General features: G+C 38.7%; 1 long non-coding RNA gene across 1 annotated transcript; it reads left to right on the top strand.

Moving 5' to 3' along the window:
• Positions 1–240: 240 nt before the first annotated feature.
• Positions 241–3,972, top strand: LOC113478999. The gene is made up of 3 exons (XR_003398183.1): positions 241–251; positions 3,422–3,439; positions 3,830–3,972. It is a non-coding gene; the product is annotated as an uncharacterized LOC113478999 (long non-coding RNA).
• Positions 3,973–19,353: the final 15,381 nt, after the last annotated feature.

The raw sequence follows: 19,353 nt of genomic DNA on the forward strand, positions 1-19,353 counted from the left end.
TCTTTCGAGTCTGAAAGTTCTGCATATTTCACTGACCTTTTTATGTCCCTGCTTTGTTTACTGAGTCTTGTACACATAGCATCTTCTACCACACAGCATCGCTGGTTAATGTGAGAAAACTCCTTCTTATCCACCCTGCCTTCAGTGTAGAAAGATTCACACAAAAGATATTAATGCTACAAATACACATGCTCTAAGTCCAATAACTATCCAGCATTTATGTCTTTGGAAGGTAGCAATCAGCATCACATGTGTCACTTATTTGAATCTGAGGGAACAGAAAGCAAAGTTTAAGAATGGTGTTCATGCCAATTATTTGCTTCAGCGATAGGATTTAGAACCATAACTTTTTCAATAAGGTGTATCAGAAATTACATTGGAACAGCAGATAAATCACGAAAGAAACCACTACTGAAAGACCAAACATCAAAGAATTTCTTCTCCCTAGAAGATTCACCATAGTGTTCAGTGTCTCCTTAAGCAGTTTCTGAAGTCCTTCTGAGTTTTAAAATAAAACGTTTTTTCCATTATATAAACTGCACCAATAAGCATTTTTTACTCATGAACAGGATGTCAAACATCAATTATTGTAAACATTCGATTCCCTCCCCACCCCCCTACAGTTTTTGCATTTTCTTTCAGGTTTGTGGAACCTGACAGCAATTTCCCCTGCTATCTGTCATAAATTATTGAAGATTCAGAGTGAAGAGATGCATTAGAATTAATTCTGAAGTTAGTAAAATTACAGCACTTTATACCACTTAAAATCTGGTACAGGTGTTTTAAGTGTTTACCTGCAATTTTCTGTGTCTTTGGAATTTTTTTTTTTTTTCAGATTGAAAGTGAATAGTGTAAAATTGTTAAGGCTGTCATAATTTCTTAAATGGCTGAAACTTGCAGCTCTGCAACCAAACTACAGCTAGCAGATTATTGGAATAAATTATAAAACTAAGAATACAAGAACAGACAGTTTTATGACATGCTTCCTATTACCACTTATCTCTCTCAACTAACTTAAAGTACATTTATAAACAAAATTACCAAATTTACATACCGAATATTAGTATCTATTACAAACATCCTATACATTAAATGTTTCTATCTTTTGGGTTTCAGTGTCACAACAGCTAGAACCATCCCTGACTTATTCCTCTTCTCTGGCATTAAATAGTATGAACTCTTGCGGCTGGGATGTTATGCTCGATGCTGAACAACACTTAGTACATAAATACAAAATCTACCATGGTTTTCCCCAGAAAGATAAATGGAGAAAAAATGAAATTGAGAAAGGGGAATGAAAAACAGAATGAAAGACTGCAGTTACTTCTCTTAATATAAACTGGCAAATGCTCAAAGTACCACTTTGAGCTTTCATATACACTATTAGAATCTAACAAAACAGTAAATTTTCTACAATTAGAAAGAATGCCAGTAAAAAAGCATGATTTTGACTGCATAACAAATGTAACTGTAAGCTTCAGTCTTGAAAATACACAACTCTGCTCCTTCATACACATAAACATTTTCCTGTATGTTATTACTTGCACTTAGTTTCTCAGCAGGATGTCTCCCTGAATGCACATTTGTGTACTTTTGTATTTTGCTACAAAAAGTGACTCTTATTTTTCCATACATCAGCCTGGGAGTCACCTCCTTGTGGTAAAATATCAAAGGCAGAATTTGCATATTCAATCTTGATTTAGGCCCGCAGTCATACAAAGCCTGATCAGCCCTTTGTGGGCAAGCTTCCTCTGACACTTCAGATGGAGCTAGTCACGTTCTGCAATAAGCAGGGACATGAGCCTCAGAGAACCACTGGTGACAAACAGCTGAGGTGAGCAGCACCCCCAGCATGTGGCCTCCTAGCAGAGTCTGCCCATCTCAGTTCTCATCTGCTCTACGAAATATCAAATTGCTTTAACTTACGCTATCTGCAGCACTTTACTAAGCTGCAGAGAAGCAGATGAAAAAAAGCTCAGGCAGACAGGCACTGCTATCAGCTGAGAGACAGCAGACATTTCACTCAGGCTCTGCTGTGCTATGTTGGTAGTTTCCAACCGTGTGCTGAATACCAGCTGTCAGCTTTGAAAACAACTCTTTGCTCTGCTTCAGTATAAAATCAAATAGCTTACACCACAGATTTTTCTGAGATGTATCTACCTTGTTGTATGCTTTCACGCGCAGTAACGATCTCTGTTGCTAGAACTAAGCAGCTTCTAAGGCCAGAGTGGCTCACGTACATGCTGCTCACAGAAGGACCTTCCCAGCATGGTACCTGTCCCCAGCTGGGAGCCTTCTATGGCCCAAGCCATAATTTTGTGTTTTTCAAACCCATATACTTGAAGCGCTGTGAAGGCTGTGGTGCAACTTTTCAGTACATTTATAACACAGTGCTGAGGACTTCTATTGCATGGCATAAGAGTATGCAGAGAAATTTTAGGACAAAATATTCTTACTTGGATAAGACTGAAAGACCAGGATGTAGAAACTAACTGGCAAATTTGGGAGTAAAAAAAAAAAATAAAATTAACGTTTATAAATAAAGTTAAACTGGCTTGGAACTTACACCTGCTTTAATATATTTTATAAACCACTTTGTTTATTAATTCTTAAATGCCTGTTTCCTCTATAACCTTCCCAAATTGCTGATGTGGAAGAAACATATCACAGAAACTTGCCTCTTGATTTTTGTTGTTTATAAGAAAACTTGTAACAGTGCAATTAGTGTATTTAGTGTGTGTTTTAAGACACTAAATAGAATCAAGCCAAGCAATCCTGACAGAAAATTGCTTCACCTTCCTTTTGCTTCCTTCTTCTTTGTCCATGTCCTGTGATGAAAGTACTGTATCCTCCTTCGTAGCAAAAAATTCAAAGGCACTGTGGTTTTCTTTCTGTTACATTATCAGCTCCAGGCACCTTTGACTTTCCATTGGTAATAAACAGGTTTTCTTTTTTAAGGAAGGATTCTTTCCTGCTATTGCCGCATCACCTTTCTCCTGAAGTTTCCTGCCTCACCACTTTTTCTTTTTCCCTTCGCACTGCCTCTTTTTTGTTCCTAACCCACCCTAATTACACCATAAAATGAGCTTAAACTCAAAATAAATCACAGTAGATAACCAAGTTATTTAGTATACAGACATGTAAACTACACACAGTCTTATGGAAAGTATGAAGCTCAGCTCCAAGCAGCTAACTCTTACCAAATGCCACACAGCTCTAAGATCTTTGGAGAAATGCAGGAATAAAGGGATGGAGACAATAGTTTTTGCCCCCAGCTAGTTAAACTAGATTCTCCTTTAGTATTTCATATACTTTGTCTTTATAAGTACAGTATTAAATGTAAGTCCACCAATATCTCTGTCATACACAAAAAATAAACTAGTCCCTCCTCTCAGTATGGTTTGCCAGCAGCTCTTCACAGAATCATTCAGGTTGAAAAGTGTTGGGATACTAGAGGACTTTCTGTGAGAGAATGGACATGTGAGCAATCCTGCATGAGAACAAGACTGATAAGAGCCTCAGCCGAGCTCACACGATAAGGATGTGACCCTGAATGAGGGGGGAGAAACTCGACGAGACAAACAACCCCCAGAAGGGGTTGGGACGGAAGAGGAAGTTACACAAGCCTGGCAAGGCTGATGTGGCACTTTTTATCCAGTCATATGAAGGTTTAAAGCGCAGGCTAAGTTAACTGTCCAATCTTGAGGACTTGTACTGCGTGTTACTCACATGTGCGGGAGAACATTATCAAAGGGCTTTCTTGGTCGTAATAAACGGTCATTGCTTGATCACATTGGTCGTGTGCGTGCTCATCTCTCCCACAGAAAAGGATCCTTGGGATCATCACGTCCAACCATCAGCTCTACTCTACAAACTTCTCCCCTACACCATATCCCCCAACCTCTCATCTAAATGACCCTTAAACACATCCAGGGATGGTGACTCCACCACCTCCCTGGACAGCCTATTCCACTGTCTGACCACTCTTCCTGTGAAAAGTTATTTTCTAATGTTCAGTCTTAACCTTCCCTGTTGCAGTTTAAAGCCATTCCCTCTTGTTCTATCACAAATTACCTGTGAGAAGAGACCAGCACCAACCTCTCTACAATGTCCTTTCAGGTAGCTGTGATGAGATCTCTCTTTAGCCTTCTCCTCCTCAAACTGAACTGCCCCAGCTCCTTCAATCACTCCTCACAGGATCTGTTCTCCAGGCCCTTCACCAGCTTCGTTGCCCTCCTCTGCCCTCACTCCAGCACCTTGCTATCTCTCTTGTATTGAGGTGCCCAAAACTGGACACAGTACTCCAGGTGTGGCCTCACCAGGGCAGAGTACAGGGGGACTATCACCTCCCTACTTCTGCTGGTCACACTATTTCTAATACAGGCCAGGATGCTGTTGGCTTTCTTGGCCACCTGGGCACACTGCTGGCTCATGTTCAGCTGCTTGTCAATTAGAACCCTCAGATCCTTCTCTTCCAGACAGCTCCAGCCACACCTCCCCAATGTTGTCCCACTGATCCAATCTATCCAAGTCTCTCTGTAGAGCCTCCCTTCTTCATGCAGATCGACACTCCCGCTTAATTCGGTGTCATCTGTGAACTTACTGATGATACACTCTATGTCCTTATCAAGATCATCAATAAAGATGTTGAACAGAAATGGCCCCAACACTGAGCCCTGAGGAACACCACTAGTGACTGACTGCCAGCTGGATTTAACTCCATTGGTCACCACTCTCTGGGACTGTCCATCCAGCCAGTGCTTGACCCAGCAGCCTGTTTCCAGGCCATGGGCAGCCAGTTTTTCTATGAGAATCCTATGGGGAACTGTGTCGAATGCTTTTCAAAAATCCAGGTATAATACCCACAAGCTTCTCCCTCATCCAATAGTCAGGTCATCTTGTCATAGAAGGAGATCAGGTTTGTCAGGCAGGACCTGCCTTTCATAAACCCATGCTGACTGGGCCTGATCCCCTGGTTATCCATTATATGGCTTTTAATGGCACCCGAGATGACCTGCTCCATGACCTTCCCTGGCACCAAGGTCAGACTGACAGGTCTATAGTTTCCTGGATCCTCCTTTTTGCCTCTCTTGTAGGTGGGTGTCACATTTTCCACCCTCCAGCCCAATGGGACCCCCCCAGTTAGCCATGACTTCAGGTAAATCATGGACAGGGGCTTGGCGAGCACATCTGCCAACTCCCTCAGCACCTTGGGTGTAACCCATCTGGTCCCACAGACTTGTGTGCATCCAAGTGGTGCCGCAGGTCTCTGACCACCTCCTCTTCAACTGTGCTGACCTCAGTCTTCTTCCCCTCCCCATCTCCCATCTCCTGAGGCTGGGTGTCCAGGGAACAGCCAGTTCTGCTGCTAAAGACTGAGGCAAAGTAAACGTTGAGCACCTCAGCCTTTTCCTCATCCTTAGTTACCATGTTTCCCTCTGCATCCAATAAAGGAGCGAGATTTTCCCTAATCCTCCTTTTGCTGTTAATAAATTTATAGAAACATTTTTGTTATCTTTAACAGCTGTAGCCAGGTTGAGGTCTAGCTGTGCTTTGCTTTGGCTCTCCTAATTTTCTCCCTGCATAACTTCACTACATCTTTATAGTCTTCATGAGAGACCTGCGCCCTCTTCCAAAGGCAATGGATTCTCCTTTTGTTCTTGAGATCCAGCCAAAGGTCCCTGTTTAGCCAGGCTGGTCTCCTTTCCCGCCTGCTTGTTTTTCTTCTTCCAATACTTAGGACACACAATAAGATTTCCCTTTTCTCTCTATTTATTGCTACCCATACTCTGCTTTTTCACATGTTCTGGCATTAGCACTGTAAAGATACCATCACGTACCTTAAGAAAACAATATACATTCAGGTAATGTCCCTTATATAATCTAGTTTACATTGGACAGTAACATAGACGTATTTCATGCATAAATCAATAGCACAATACAATGACTTTAGACAGACATAAGAGAGGTTTTCTGTAATGCTGACCTGTGCCACAGAGAGAAATAAAGGAGGGCATAAGTCAAGATGAGTGCAAGTTACCAGGGAGAACACGGTACAAATAACCCTGTCTCATTAATTTAAGCCCAGAAAATCCAAAAGTCTGGATACCTTTGAAGTCACATTCATAAAAATCAGCAATATCAATCTTGGCTCCTGTGCTCTCAACAGTATTTATGTTATTAGTATTATTTATGTTAAGTGTCTTTTCAATGTGTTAGTGAACACACAAAGATATATCGTACGAGAATTCAAAGGATGGGGGGATCACAAACAAACCCAAAAACCTTTTGAAAATTAGTAACTTTCAAGAGATTAATGTTGTTCTTGTTGGACAGGTCACAGAGGTGTTGTTACTGAGTTCACTGAGCAGGAACAGAAGGAAATTTCCTTACGGAAAGTTCACATTATGATGGTTTCATTTCTGGCTTACAGTGTTCTGGAGCAGATGACACCAAGGCACTCCTCACCTTATGTATGTGAAGTACTCAAACCATCAGCCTGAGAAACTAGGAAGCCTGCTGCTACACCTGAGCTTTACCAAAAGATTATCTTGCTTTCTTGCTGCCATACTTTTTCTGGCATGCAAGACGGTTGCATAACAGGATTTTGTGTAAGGAGTCCCAGCTAAGAATTTGTATTTAGGGCTGAATTAATATTCCCTGTGGAAGAAAAGCCATGTAATTTGTTCCAGATTTAGTCAGTTTGTTTCAGGATCTTTGAGGACACTTTATTAAGGTACCAAGGCTACAGCAGATTAATGATAACAATATGGGTAATCCCTCATGAAGAAAAAGTTCTTGGAAATACCACTGGGCACTAGACCTGTCTGCTTATTATCTATATTTTGTATAACAATAGCTGGCATTTAAGTCCAAATCATAGCCAAAGCCAAATCACTTTGAGATATAAAGGATTACACTTTTTGCCAAAACTGACATAATTTGTCAGATTCCAATTTGAAAAATGGTGGGAAAACTAGCTTTTGTAAACTGTGAAAAACACTTACTTTCTTGCAGGCTCTTGAGAGTTTGTGACCTTAGAGTAAGCAGGTCACAACATGTCCTGCAGAGCTCATACTTACTGGTTTACAGCTGATTTTTGTATGAATATCCACTGTGATAATTTACTGCGAAAGGCAGTTAATGTTCTTAGAATGTGGAATTAGTGTCACCTTTTTTAACTTGTCTGCAACCATTTGGATGAGATTGATTTGTTGTCATTTTTTCATCATCTTTATTGAAGAGGATCTAAAGGGAGCTGGGGAGAAAAATCCCTGTACCCCAGGGTATTTTCCCATCCTTCACGAAGTGAAATCATGATTACCTGCAGAAAAACAAGGAACCATAATACATACCTATCTTGTCTTCAGGAAACTCACCTGAATACGGTAGAATCTAATTCACATAGCAGACATAAACCAAGATGATACAAAGGCACAAACCTCATTTTATCCCATCTTAAAAGAGTTTCTACCAACAGGCTTTTCAGTACCTCCTCCAGTAATGCCAACCTGGACATGCCTTCCAAATTTTGTTATATAACATTTTCATTACACAGAAAAGTACATCACCAATTCACTGACAATACATACACTTCATAAGGTCTGTATTTTTTCTGTTATCTGGCAAACCATTAAAATATGCCAGAGTCACAGCATCTTACCTAAGGACCATTTTTATATCTATCTATCTATCTATCTATCTATCTATCTATCTATCTATCTATCTATCTATCTATCTCTATCATCAGTGCTAGTATTTTCTACTGCAAGAAATACTCCCTTTTATAAAAACTACTGCTAAATCCACCCCAAGACCCCCATAAAAGTTTAACATGCTACCAACAGACACACACACACACACCTATTCCTCCCTACAATATCAGCTCTTTCCATATAATAATTTTCTTGCAGTGCAAAATAAATTTAAAAAGACCCAGTTAAATCATATTTTTATTCTACTTTTCCAACAAGAGTTGTTTGTAAAACAAAATGTTTTGCTCATTTTAAGGGGTGTGAAAATTTGTGTTTTAACAAAACAGTCATTGAAGGACTCTTACCCTTTTATGGTATTTTTCCTCCTTGCTTTGTCCTTTAGCTACAGGCAACTAAACAGCAGTGAAGAACTGAGACATTAGTCAGTGAACTACCAAATGCCATCCACTTGCACAGATGCTTTCCTGAATATCTTGCACCTCCAGCAACTGACTGATGAACAACATGTCCATAAAATGCACATAATTAATCAACAATTGAATTTAAACATGAAGAGAGGAAGAACTTAAAGGATTTAACATTACAAGTATCACACAACAATAGGAAGTTCCTTCCCACTGCAACAATTGGTCTTTAACCAACTCTAGTGACTGCAACTACTTAAAGACTGAAAGAACACTTCTCACTGCCAGGACACTGAGAAGTTCATTCAGCTACTTCCAGTTACCAGAGCAGAACAAGTACAGATGGAACAATCTGGTTAATCTCACTCCATCACTGTTGGTATAGTTTCCCTAGAAACAGCTAACTATAGCTAATGAGAATGACTGACTCATTTCACTCATTGTATGAGATTTTTTTCCTCATTTTCCCCTCAACAAAAATCTCATCAGCATTATGTTTTCACACTTATTTTCTACAATGTTATAGTACTCCTTGGAAATAAAGCAAGAAAAAAAAATGAAAGCATCCAAAACCAACAGTGAATGATATTCTGAAATACTAATGTAGTGAATATTTGATATTACTGATGATATTTAAGGAACTGCATTTTTTCTAACTCCAATGGTAATAGTGTTTCACCTAACTTAACTTTGGTGAGTGTCATTTAGTAGCATTTAACCAACAGCATTAAGCAGCATTTAACTTCTTCATGGTTTTAATTTTTTGGCATTCCAAAGCTCTCAATTTTAGACAATGACTAAGGAAAATATAAAATAATCAGGTTCATCTTACTTTCTTACTACAAGAAAAAAATCCTTAAGGTATTAAACTAAGTTTTATTTTATAAAAACACCAAAGTTATCAATCACTGTGTCTGACCTGAGTATTCTGTCTAGAAAGTTTTGCTGTCATATTGCTTAACATTTTAGAACACAAACAAAAAATATGAATCATTGTTTCAGTACCAGGCAGCAACTATCTTTCAATCCTTGCTAACACATGGGAAATGAATTCATTCTTTACTGAAAGCGCTGTCTTACTCCACTGGGGCTGTTTGTCAGTTCCTCCAGAGTGGCACTAAATCAAGCTGCAAAGCACTGTAATGTAAATCACAGCCTAATTTACTTGTCAATGTGTTGTGACACTTGGTTAAAAATGCTTTTTAATTGCAAGGATAAATTATACATTAACAATTCTTAGTGGCAGTTTCAATACTACATCAGATTATTTCACTCCAGAGAAAGGAGCTGAACAACTATGCAACCACAAACTATGACAGAATATTTTTAAATTGTTGGGTTTTTCAGATTGATGGGGTTGGTAGTGTTGCAATGATGAATTCTGTCCCCCACAAAAACAAAAGACATAATCAGTTTTTTATATTCAATAACTCATAAAGAAAAAGTACTCTCTTTTCTTGAACCTTTCAAATCACTCCAGCTTCTTGCTTGCAAATTATTAGTCAGTCTCCCTAAAGTAATATGAACTGGTTCTCAGTCATGCTGAAAAATAGCCCTATCTCTCTTCTATAATCTAGGACAGGGAAATGATTAAAGATAGAACTATGGGGTTTTTTTTTAAAAAAGGAAAAAGAATAAAGGAAGTTGTTGAATGATTTTTAGTGGTTTTGAGCATCTCCACCCCTAGGACTGCAATTCTCTCTACACAAACAAGGTTTTGTCTGTTATAAGTTGGACTGGTTCTGGCACCTCCTGCAGCTAGTAGTCAGCAAGCAACAAGCAATATTCAATTTCAGCTTAAGTCCTACAGGTTGAAGGTGTGTCCACATTGCAATTACTAGTATTAGGCCAGAACAAAGCACTTTGCAAATTTAGAAGTCAATCCTATAGCTCATCTGTACATTGCATTTTGTATATGCTATTCCTCAGTTACACATTTCTCGTAGTTCACCATACTACTGTAGTATACTAGTATACCTACTACAGGCTACTACAGTGTAGGTTGCTCTAATAGATGGAGCTCTGCCCCCCACAACCTGCTACTCTGCAATTCAGGGCTTGATGTAAACAGAAATTTGCCAACAGCAACTCACAACATAAAAGCTAAGGATACTCTGTCAGGAAAGTGCAACACACATGTATTACAGAGATTATGCAAACATGACACTATCAATGGTGAGATATGAAATTGAGCATTCATTTTAACATCATAGAAGAAATTTTAGGGGGTGGGTTGGTTTTTTTTTGGTTCAGATCTTCCAATCCCATTGAGCTGATGGTCACCTCAACTCTGATGGTCTCAACCCTCAGGAGCAAATCAAACAGACTCAAGAGAGCTCATCCAGGCAGGGAGCCAGAATCAAAAGGGGGATCTGCCCCCTCCTGTATTTGGGATTTTGTCCTATTCTCAGACATTTGATTTTGCAGACAACTGTCACCCTTTGGACTGCACCACCTGCTGCAAGGTGCTTGCCAGGTGTTTCTTCCCCAGGCCACAGCAGCTGCCTAACCCTACTGCTTGGCTAATTTTCTCAAAACAAAACCAGTCTTACCCAGATCTCCAAGCTGCCTTTTTCACTGCCCATCAGCAAGGCACGGTGGCTGTGGGGCCTCTACTCGCACCCTGTGCCCATGCTTTCAAGGTCTTTACTGTTACCCTTAGGCTGTACAACTTCATCACAGCACCCAGTACCGAGAAAGCAAGACTTCATCATTAGTTGATAACGAGTAGAAGGCCAGGACTAGGCCCCGCACTGTTAGCACAATGCCTGTTCATGAGGCACAGCGAGCTTAAGGTTATTAGCAATGACAGTATTGTTTTTACTGGGTACAAAAATGCTTCACCTGTTACAGTATTTAAGTATATGTTTGTTTAGGATCAAGTAAGCCTCTGCTTGAGTTGCAAAGTGACGGGCAGCCCTCACTGAAGTACCAGAGGTGGAGCAGTGCCTGCTGTTATTGCAAGAAGTACCCTGGCAGTTCCTTATAGCTCCTCACGAGCTCAAGCCTCACCTTCAGGGCAATGCACACACCTTAACGAAACAGCAATGAACAACTTAAGACTATTTCTTATAAATTAATTTCTCCGATTTGTACTGCTAGCAAGCTGCCCTCCTGTTTTCTGACTTTTCATGATACTGAATAGGTTTAAAAATCAGGAAGCAGAATTCCTATAATAATAGGTATCTAAATAGCATGTAGGAGCTTAGAAGACTTCTTAAAAAGCACATAACCATCATTGAAATATGTAGGTGCTGACAGCTAATTCACTAATTGTGTCCTGAAACACAGTTGGTTGATATTAGGTTGTAAATTATTGTTCCTGGTACGCACAGTAAATCTGCTTATTAAAATTCCCTTTCTGAATATTTATGAAAAGTCTGCTACCCCCTATGCATAAAAGACCTGTATTATCACACAGAGAAACTTGGCAGTTTCAAAGAAACCTAACATAATTAAATCAAACCAAATCAGAGATGAAAGAAAGTACAACTGCATGAGGGGCTGACACCATGAACTTTCACAAAACTGTGGCATTAGAAGCATCCAGCATATTACAATACCAAGCTGCAAAATACTGATTTAAAAAGTATTTAAAAACACAACTCTTGTTTGCATTTTTGATTATGCCATCCAGCTAAAATCTTTGATATTAAACAGATTAGCCCTTGAGCATTTCTGTAGTATCTCTACTTTTTGGAATACATTTCAAGTATTCCTTCAATACAATTTACTATTTTGTAACGTAGAAACAGCAAGGAAACCCCCCAAGATGCTGACTCCAGCTGCCTACTACCTCAAAAACTGCTTAATCTACTTCATAAACTAGTCAAACATGTCTTCAAGGATTCTTTGCCCCTTTATTACTGCTCTGACAGGCTATTTCTGCATCATTTTTACATTTAACGACCTCTTCCACATTTCCAACTTGATGTGTTCCTGACTACTTTGTAATTTTTTTGGCTCTTTTCTGCAGTTTTGCTGGATATTTGAAAGTGGGTTGGTTTTGTTTCTTTCTCTGACTGGCAAAACACAAGAGGATCTGTTAATCTACTCCTGCGTGCTCCATCTCCCCTCCTCCGGTTACCCAAGAGGTGTCTGCACATGGTAACATTCATCATTCAGGAAGAGGGGGAACAGGGCACAGTACTGTCAGCTATATATGGGGTTGTGCTAGCACTTCCCTTCCTCTTTCCTCATAAAATTGCACTCACACGTCTCCTTCTTGCTGAATCACATAACTAGATTGCAATTATTTAATGATCTGATGAGACTAGGTATTTTTTCTCAGCTGTCACTTCCAGGTGATGAGCTCCCTTTTTATAGAACAGATTCTTAAGCTCTAGGTAAAACGTCTTATGTATTTTTGTATAATATGATTTAATTTTAATTCCTAGCCCCTTACCTCAAGAAAATTCATTTGTTTGTAGTGATCAACCATCCCAACTTTGCAATGAAATTATTAGTATGATATAGTTCTAGTGGCTTATCAATACCATGAGTACAAAATTTGTGCATGTATTTTTCAGATGTACTTCCACATTATCGATTTTGCGAACATTTGTGATTGCAATCTACAGATGCTATGGAGATTGTGTTGCGTGATTAAAAGAAAAAAAGTATTTGTAGAAATCGGGTAATTGTCCCGCCCCACAACAATTCTGAGGCCAACAATAAAATTTACAGTATAATCAGAGTAAGCTATAGATTAGTTCTATACACAAGGCAAACCTCACAATATTCAGTATTAAAGGAGTTTCTAAAAGGCTGTGTATCCATGTTGATAATGGCTTCATAATGCTTTATATTGAAACAAGATAGAAAAAATTCAAATTAAAAAGTATAATAATTACATCTCACTGGAAATTTTCAAAATGTTTTCCAAGAATTTGATCCCCCCTCCCAGGAAAATTTCAGGTTGATGTTGTAGAAAGTAGAAAATTTAAAATATTTTTTTCTTGAGTTGTTTTGAACTAAACTCAAGTATTTTAGATCACCAAATGACCTGAAACATTTTGTTGGAAGTCACATAAACTTTAGACTCTTGTGAGTTTGGCAGTATTGCCAGATGCCATATTCCATTAGCTGATGCTTTAAACTCACTTATTTGAATTTTCTTTATTTTGAGTACAAAAAAGTATCATTTTTCCCAAGATTCATGAACATTTTGTTAAGTACTTTGTTAAGTATTGTTGACAGGCTGCTGCCACTTTCTTTTTGCTCCCCTCTTTCTTCATTTATTTTTTCTTAACTTTGAAAGCTTCATTTCTCAAGGGCATATGTAAAATTCTGTACAGAGTAATTTCGATGTTAAGAATTTAGTAAGAATTTATAACACAGCTTTCCATCTTTGCTTGAAAACATCTATTTTTGCATATATCTAGATATATTATTTACAAATATATTCTGACAGTTTTAAGTTTGAAAAAGGCAAACCATGTAGTTTGGGTACAATACTGCAGTGTTAAACCACAACATGCAGTTATGCTGATGCAACTGAATTTAATGAGAGACAGAGAGAAATATATATCCTTAACATACACATACATATGTGTGTGTGTTTGTGTTAAGAAACACAGCTGAAGTATTTGAATTTGATGTCTAAAGTGCTTAAATACAGTTTTTAATTAAAACGCTCATCAAATCCAGAATTCCTACCAAGAATGTTTTGCTTGTTTAGTATAGAGAATCAGCTTACACTGTGTTCTTATTTCTGGCTGCTGAAATGTCACATTTACAGACCTAATTGTGTACTTTTAAAAACTAAGGAGTTTCTCAGCCATTGTAAACTTTTATAGCTCCATTAGCCTGAAATTACAAACTACAGCAAGTTACAGTATCTGAAGATCAGTCACAGCATGTGTTCTTTGCCTTTTAGTCCTTAACTCAACCAAAATTCCTCTGACATTAGCAATTTACCAGTAGTTCAATGGTAGGTTTTTTTATGTTGTTAAATCTCAGAAAATTGAAATTTTATAAAAACTGCCTTTTCCAGAGTTGACAGCTATTATCTCAAAGAAAGTTAGTACTGGCCTCCTTGAACTGTACAGCCAGTGCCTGTTGGCCTTGAATGAGTGCCGTCCAAGTTGAGATTTGCAGTTCCCGACACAAAATGTCTCTCTGTGCTTTTGGGTGCACTGATTCATATGATCTACCATTAAAACAGCAGAGCTCTGTAAGGACCCACCTGAAACTGAAGCAAAGGGGAATCTTTCTACCCATGCTGCCAAGAGTGGGGTTAGGTCACAAGGATCCAAAGATCAGCTATATATGAACTGAACACTCTTTTGAGCCATCCAGCTTCTCCCAGAATTTTACTCTGACAAGCACTATGATTCAGAGTGAGAAAAGAAAAATTCCTCCAGACATGCTGTTAAAAGTCAAGAGTAGAATGTGAAGGTGGGAAAACCTCAAGTTGTCTTGGCTTATGGTAATGGTTCGTGTTACCAGCATGAGCCACCTCCTCTTGCATCAGCTCTGTGGTACTGTGTATTCACAACTCAGAACACAAGTTTTATGGACCAACTGCTTTGAATACATAGTGACAAAGATTAATAATGTACAAAACCCTATTAGGAGGAGGTGTGCTGTTAGTGAAAGCCTAGCTTAATAAGGTTTAAAGTTTAGAACTGGCCTGATACATCAGACTTTTAAACACTCCCATCACAGCAATCTCAATTCCTCAGCTGATACATATACTTCAACTCAGTTACACCAGTCTATTAATTGCCCTAGTTTACTCAAATTCCATCATTTGTATTTCTGTCTACCTGAAACTGTCAGTGCTCTGTCTGACATGTTCTCTTCAGTTACTGGCCAGAATTACGTATCATGTGCTAGGGAGAAGTAAATTATATACTAGAGACAGTGCCTAGCAGATACACAGGAACATAGTCAGAATGTCAAGAATTATTAGAAAGGTAATAAATGAACATTACTGTGCTGCTGTGTAAGTCAAGGTATATCTACATTTTGAAGGAAGCATGAGATTTTGGTCTTCCCTAATTTCATAAGCTTTAGTAGCACTAGGAATGGATGATCACAAGCACACAACCTGCCTTCTTACAAGGAAAGATTAAATAGACTGGGATTCTCCAGGTTGGGAATAAGATGACTGAGGAGAAAACAGAATGGATGTCTCAGAATCTCTAAAAATCATTAAAGATACAGCAAACAAGAAGGGTAACATTATTTGCTATATATTTTAAAACTCATTTCAATTCCTATTTTTTCAGTTAGTAGCAAACTGAAAAAATCCATTCTCTACAAAGCCCTCCATACAGCCAATTTCAGTAAAATAAGATCAATCTCACCAACTGAGAGAAATAAAGAGAACAGAAAAGTCATCTCACTGTTGCATGGCAAACAAAGATCCAGAGCAAAAGTGGCTTTAAAAAGCAGAAATTAATATCAGTTTTATGTAACAGAAAGGAAAGCACAAGAAATAATGACAGTAGAGGCCAGACACAGCATAATGATCAGCTTCTAAAGGAACAGTATCATCAAGGTTTGCTCATGTGCCTCATTTGTGCTGCCCTAAATTTCCCTCCCGGTAGTTCCAGAGCATCCCGGAGAGAGAGGATGAACAGTAGGAAGAAAAGTAGCTGTAACAAGGTCAGAGTGCACAAGGGAACCAGAAGCAAAGAAATGACCCAAGAACAACCGGGAGTAAAACAGAGATGGCATTTGCAATGTCACTTCAGCTCACAGAGAAGATGATGATGCTGGTTTCGGGGGCAGGGGGAGACGAGAGACAGCAGTAGTTCAGACTGAGTTGAACAGAAAACAAAGTTGCCCTAGGGGAGGAGTAACAGAGAATTTCCTCTTGATTCAGAGAAATGCCATGGAAGCACTGAAACTGATAAAATACCTAACAAGGACATGGAAGCAAGTGGTACATTCAGTAAAGGAGACAAAGGGGGCCCTGAGCTGTGAGGCAAAAGGGCCAGGGGAGAACAGGGGAGGAAAACAAAGGGTGGAGGGGAAGGGGGGGGGGAAATCACAAATTTATTGTAAATGCTTTATTTAAGCTGGAGATGGAATGAATCAGAGCTCTCTTGAAAGAAGTAACCTTAAACCCAGCCTTCCCACAGCTACAGTTCTCACAGGGAGAACCAGGAGAAAGAAAGAAACTGAATGAGAAGTAAATCTGAAAGAGAAGTAAAACACCAAGTGTGCAAACCCTCACACAGGACCACTGCAAAATACATGAACTAAAGGCATAGTCTCTATTTTTTGTTATCCTGGAGTAATGATCAGCAATGCTTATGTTTCCTTCCTGGCCAAGGTCCTTGCTATTAAGTGTTCAGATGGCTTTTTTTTTTTCTTTCCAAATCTCCTCTTCTAATTCAAACAATACATATTTCAAGTGGGCACACAGCTTTAAGTTTAGTTCTTAATTAGAAAACACAGTGATTCTGCCTCATCCCTAAATGAACAGGAATATCTATTAGTCAGATGATCAAATTTAGACAGGTTAATTAAATCTTTTTAAATACACCTCACCCTTTACACTACAGTAAAAAAAAAAAAAAAAAAAAAAGCACAGGTCTGTTGAAGTCAATGGTGTTGGTACCATCTACATGACTGAGGAACTGACTCATTATTCTACTCTAACTGCATTTTCATCTTCAAATTAAAGCATGTTATTCTATTGTCAGTGATCAAATTACCACTCTCCAGCAGGTGAGGGCCACATCAGCGATGAGCTCTTAAACAGTGATGCAGAATCACAGCAAAGAAAATCCCAATGGTCCAGTTAAGACAATTTAAAAATTACTTTGCAGAGCCAGCAGTAGAGCTCAGTTAAAGACTTAGTCCGCAATGTTGAGTAATTTCAGGGGAAAAGGTTCTGTTTAAAAAGTAAACATGCAGTGACAGCACATTGATAGCTATGCAAAATGAACTGATGTCCTACTTAAAATAGGAGAAACCTGTAAAAAGTGTCAAGAACCACTGCACATTTAACCCACCCAATACACTGTTCATTTAATGAAATAGTTCGATACAAATAATCACTGCTTTTCAACAGAAGTGCACTTATGGACTAACTCAAGCTCCTGCATTTTAGAAAAAGAGTTTATTTGAAATGGGTCACCATTTCAGTGTATCACCAAGTGCCTGCAGAAAGGCAATCCACAACTTGCTTATTATTCAAGTTGGTTTTCGTATTTCATACCTGCTTTAAATGACCTTAGGTGGTCTGTGTGAGCATAGCTTCAGATGTTTTCCTTGCCCGGCAAACGATCACACATGAGTGTGTGAGGGAACAACAGCTCCATGGATAGCATCAGGCATAGATCCTGCTTTCTACTAGTTTGCATGGTTGGTGGCACACTGCAGATTAATACCCCTTAACACCTACCTCCCCTTCACGTCACCCCTACCAGCCAGCATGGTGTGATGGGGAGGACACAAGATACACAGTCCCTCTTGTGTTTCCTCAGAAGCTGGCCAACGGCCATTCTTAAGTTATTCAGTCAGCACTTTCTCACCGAAGTCATGTTCCTGACAGCTTTCTGCTTGTAAAACATACTTTCTATCTTCAGTACAGCCCATAGCTATAGGAATGACCTAGACTTGCACTGAAACACTGTCAGTAAAACTATTTCCACTAGGACAGTATAGAAAATTATCTAGAGAAATATACCATCCTCCCTCCTTTCCCACAGCCTCAAAACTCTCATCACAGTGCTGTCAAACTCTTTGGTGTAGACTGACAAAACAGTGCTTCAGTTGATTTGGCTCCTGTTATTCAAAAGGCGAACTTGAATCTGCCAAACTAAAATTTCTCTCAGCACGCCACCAGACACCACTCAGCCAGCTACCTTAGTAACAGCTCTGTCCTGCACACAACTCTTCCTCTCCCACAGTTTGCAAACATCACTGTTTTCACTCCTAAACTAAGCCAAAATTATGTCAATGTTCTGTTAACCATATAATGCCTTGAATTGTTTCTTTTTCTGTGTACAAAATTGAAACACAGAAGAAAAAACAGACTAATGCTTAAAAAAACTCAGTGATTATACAAGTTGTCAGACACCGACCAGATTAATTCATTCCCATCTAAACACTAGATGCCCAGACTTTAAATCTAGGATTCAACGCTGCTGAGTCATTTTGTTAAAACACTGATAGATACATAAAGAACAGGAGGGATTGTTGAAATGGTGCAGAGATCCATCTGTGCAGATCCTGTGAAACCCATTTCTTTTCCCACAAACTCAGCAGAACATCACCACTGAAAATTAATCTAAAGTGGTTTAGATTTTTTTCTGGAGACAACTGTGAAGTACTCTGAACAATTTTTTTAAAATGCCTTTTTTACCCTCTTCCAATATGTATGCAACAGGAAACAATCCTTTGTTTTAAGGCAGCCAGAACATATTAAAACACAGGGAAGAGAGGCAAAATTAAACATTCAACGCTAAAGCAAAGAAAAATTATATAAATTGATAATTGATCTTAATCAGTTAATCATTATACATCAGCATTATTTTAACTCCAGTTATTTTCCAAAGTATATGTTAGCTCAGGACTATAAATGTAACAAGTCTGCAACCTCACAATCAGTAATCCAAAAATCTATAATATAGGATAAACAAACTGTAGTTTGCCTGGGTTAATTCTGAATTGCCCTACTGAGACCTTTCCCAAATGCTTTTCATGTTTCATGGAGCTTTAATGACCAGTGAGCCAAACGGAGCAAACAGACCTCGAGTTCAGAAATCTGGGCTAGACTGAAGGGGAGACAGACCTCTTAACTGTTTTTTTATTGTTATTATTTTAAACTCTGAGGAAATGTGAAACAAAATGACTCTGAACAGTTGCATTGGAAGTGAATTTCAGCAAGGTTTATGGGTCTTTATAATCCTTTTGACCAATCTTTCATTCAAGTCACAGATTCAGCATAAGTCCTTTATGATCATCATAAGGAAGCTCATGCATATGGTTAAGTGTTTGTACAGAGCCACTGAATTCCCATTTTCAGTAGGAATTGATGCACATATTTCAGAGAGCAAAGTCAAAAGAGTAGAACACTAGTAGTGTGATGCTGACCACTCTTTCTCCCACTGTAGTATACCACTGCATTAAAATAAAAAATTTATTTTTGAAATAGTACTATAATTAAATATTCCATGAGAGAAGGACATGGGACTACACTGAAATACTCTCACAAATAAGTTAATGTTTTAAATCAACAGAAGATCTGCAAGACAAAATACTTTTTGTCT

The sequence above is a fragment of the Athene cunicularia genome, assembly GCF_003259725.1.
Source record: "Athene cunicularia isolate RWA chromosome 4 unlocalized genomic scaffold, athCun1 chr4_part1, whole genome shotgun sequence".
NCBI lineage: Eukaryota > Metazoa > Chordata > Aves > Strigiformes > Strigidae > Athene > Athene cunicularia.